General features: G+C 38.6%; 1 long non-coding RNA gene across 1 annotated transcript; it reads left to right on the top strand.

The window, feature by feature from the left end:
- On the top strand, nt 1,925–3,241 carry LOC109832365. Its single transcript, XR_002244731.1, has 3 exons — nt 1,925–2,010; nt 2,966–3,011; nt 3,114–3,241. It is a non-coding gene; the product is annotated as an uncharacterized LOC109832365 (long non-coding RNA).

Genomic DNA, 4,072 nt, shown 5'->3' with positions numbered 1-4,072 from the left:
TGCCATTATCCCATCGACCCTCCATCAATGCTTTAAGTATGTCGATGAGCAGGAGGCTCTCAAGAGGGTTTTAGCTAAAAAAACACCACTTTAAAGGAGTAGAAAATTAAATCACTTATTCCCTCCTATATGATGAGAAGCATGCCATCGAGGTTGCTATCCTTGAGGATAAGGATAGTGACAAACCAGTTACTTTGGAGGATCCTACTTTGGGTGATAAGGATAATGAATCCAATCCAAATGAGGATCCTATTTTTAAAATGGAGCCTCTTGTAATTACTTTGGAGGATTCATGTACAAACCAGTTAGCTGAAAATCAGAGTGAATGGGTTTTATTGATAACATAGAGTTTGCTTATGACTATTTTTTCAGGCTTTGAAATGAAAACATAGAAACTGATGCTCTGATGTTTAGGATATCTCCAGGATCAACCTTACATGTACCAATAAATGAGTCCTACTCAACACATCATCAGCTAGGCAGCATACACTACAACAAAATTGTTTTTTATAACGTTGAATGATAGCGTTTATGTTGTAAGTGTTATAGATTGTATGTGCCTTATTTTTTGATAGCGTTTGAAAAATTTTAAACGCTATAAGTACTTGATCGCAATTTTTTTTGTTCTGATGCGTTGAAAACTTAAGCGGGAGACTGAAAATTAAAACAGGCCCGTTGAAAACTAACTAAACCCTCAGTTCTTCCCCCCAAAATTTCATCCCCAAATTTCATTTCCCCGCCTAAATTCTCATACTCCGAAATAAAATCACCAATCGCCGCCTCAATTCATTCCCAAATTTCATGATTCAGAGGGACAACCGCCGCCCTCTCCATCCGCGCCGCTCTCGAGGACTTGGCGCCTCGCCTGCTTCGGCCTTATTTTTTGATAGCGTTTGAAAAATTTTAAACGCTATAAGTACTTGATCGCAATTTTTTTTGTTCTGATGCGTTGAAAACTTAAGCGGGAGACTGAAAATTAAAACAGCCCTGCCCCCACAGCTAGCCCTAAATTTTATCCCCCCCCCTAAATTATTTCAATCCCTCTCCCTTAGATCTCTGTAATTCGCTCCCTCCCTCACTATCTCTCACCAAAACTGGCCAGCGGTGCCACCCTCCTCCTCTCATCCTTGTTCGAGCTCTCTCGCCACCTCCCTCCCTGTCTCGTCGCCAAAACCAAGGCCTCCCTCACTCCCTCTCTCGTTGCCAAAACCATCGCCGCCCTCCTCCTCGCGTCGTCATCGTCGTTGGAGCTCTCTCGCCACCTCCTCCTCTCCCCAAAAAACCTTGATTCAAGCTCCTCTGATTCGAGCTCCTGCTCCTCCTTCGGTAGTAGACCGACCAATCGATTAGACATTGTTGTGGCCACCACTCAAAGCTCTGTTGCTCCCTCCTCCTTTTCGGTGAAAAGCCTAACCCTAATCCTCCTTTCCATCAAAAACCTAATCACCACTTAATTTGGCCTTCTCCTCCTCTTGCAGCTGTTTTCCGACTGGCTTTGCTCGCCACTCCTCCGACGCTGCTGCGGAGTCAATGGCGTCTTCCTCTCCCAACGCAATCATTATAATCTCGAAGTAAGAAAGGGAAGGAAGATCTCGAATCCCTTTGTTTTCTCTCGGTCATTTCATCAAACACTTGGCTTGCACTGTTTCATCACGTCCCCATAATTTTTGGTGTTTGTTTTTTTAAATTAGATTCTCTAGACTTTTTACATCAATTTATGTGAATACCTTTTTTATATCATGTCCATGCGGACTGAATATTAGGATATGCACAACTTGTCTGGATGTAGCAGTTGTTATAATAAAATATTTGGCGTCGAATTTGAGAGTATTGTTTGTTTTTGTTTGAATGGGTTCTTGGTAACTATCATGTGCTTTTAGGAGCGGTCTGATAATGATACTTTGTGATACGGTTTCCATTTCAGTTATGCGAATGCGGTGCGATTCTTCTCGAGCATTGATGTCAGTCTCCGCTGAAACTCGCGGTGATAAGCATCATGCTGGCACCAGGGTATGTGTTTTTTTATTTATTTATAAAATATGATGTTATGGATGTTTGAGTATCGTGTGCTCGGTTATATGGTTGTGAATTTTGTTGTGTTTATATTGCATTTTTTCCATTCTCTCTAAGTTGTATGATGAGTTAACAATATCTCTTCATTTTGTGTTAGGTGTTGGTCACTTTTTGTTAAGACCAAGCTTCCATTTCGACTGAATATTCTTCTTCGTTCTCATTTTTTTGGGAATGGTTCGATTTCTCATTTGTTAAGACCTAGCTTCCATTTCTTCATTTTGTGTTGGATGCTGTTCACTTTTTGTGAAATTTGTTAAGACCAATGTCTCCAGGTCTTTTGTGAAAAGTTCAAGGCATTAAGGCTAATTTATTAAGACCAATGTCTTCAGGTTTTGTTACTACAAAAGGAAGTATAGCTTGTCATATGAGATTCAAAGTGAAAACTTCTCATTATAAGAACTAATTTCACAATGCAAGTCTAATTTATAATCTGAAACTTTGTTGCTTTTCAGATTTTTTGGCTTGGTATAAAGGCTAATTAAGTTTCTACAATGTAAACAATCTGTTCAAAAATTTCAACGGTTATGTTCACATTCAAGTAGTTTCATATCAATCATGTTTCAGAGGTTCATCTTGGTAGAAGATCGTTCAAAACTCGCAAGTTAACTCTTCAACATTAATAAGATCACCACACGGAAGCACAAACATCACCTATTTGTCGATAAAAAAAACTTCCGTGCTTATCAAAGTTGTTAAATGTCTTTGTGCTAACAACAGTTATGAATACCCTTCTCATGTAAGTTCGATAATATTAGTTCGTTGATCGTGATATAAACCATTTAAAATAGCAAGTTTCTCTTTATGAGGTTAGTTCTCAATGCTGGTTTTTGTAGTTTAGTGATCTTGTTATTTCTATGACAAACTGATGATTCTAATATGCTGATTTTTATAGAGAAGATAGCTCAGAGGTTGAGGCCGAGCGCAAGGAGCTTGAGGAGGTAAGGCCATATCGTATCTTTTGTGTGTGTGCGTGTGCTTGTTGCTTTTCTCTGATTACGCCTTTATATTAAAAAGCAAGGCCTCTTGTAATTTTCTTGTAGGCCATTAAGAATGCCCGAGAAAGGGAGAGAAGGACACTTCTTCTAGCAGTAAGATTATGTATTGGAGGTTGGAGCGAAATGCTATATAACCTTCCTCCAAATCTGCAGAGCCCGTAAGTTATAATAAAATGTACTCGGTTTTGGATTTTCATATGGCTGTGGATGTCTTACAAGAGATTGATTTGTAGAAATCTTGCTGGAAATGCATTCGGTCAAGGCATTTCTTACTCAATCTGGCTGATGGTTTCTCTAAAATACTTGTAATTGGCTTATGAGTTATCAATTCCCTTTATCGTACATTAAGTTTGCACAATTTGGACTGATATGAAGTATTGATGATTGTAGAAATCTCAATCATAATCAACTCCAAGGCGATCTGAATGATATTTTTGCAAAGCTTACCAATCTCTCCACATTGTAAGTAAAATTTATGCATAGTTCCTCACTGAATAGAGCGTTTCAGGTGGTGTAGTGATAGAAGACGTCATATTCACAGTTCCTACTAGAAGGAACATCCATGATCCGATCATCTTCAGAAAATTCAAACCAAGACCACATTCGCTAGTATCAAATGATGAAGTCAAAGAAACACTTGAGTTCTCATGGTACAATTAGCAATCTCCCTATAATAATGAAGATGGGTTATAATTTTATCTTAAAACTAGGTTTGAACTTTGTTCAAGGACCACAAGTTTCACTAATCCCCTTTGCACCAAAAGGAAAAAACATCAATCAAACCAAGCATGGACTCGAATATATTTCTTTGAAAGCTTACTCACAAAATGGACCAACAATTGATCCTAAGCTATTCTTTAGACACGTCTGATTGGGACTTTGATGTCAACATTAGCATTATGCTTGGAGAATTTACGATCAATATGGTTTTATATAGACTAACCATGGAACTCGACGGATTAGAAGTATTTAAGGACCATAAGAATGATCCCTTGGCAAAACAC

Source organism: Asparagus officinalis, chromosome 3 (genome assembly GCF_001876935.1).
Source record: "Asparagus officinalis chromosome 3, Aspof.V1, whole genome shotgun sequence".
In the NCBI taxonomy this organism is placed as follows: domain Eukaryota; kingdom Viridiplantae; phylum Streptophyta; class Magnoliopsida; order Asparagales; family Asparagaceae; genus Asparagus; species Asparagus officinalis.
This window is presented reverse-complemented; position numbering and strand designations above follow the sequence as displayed.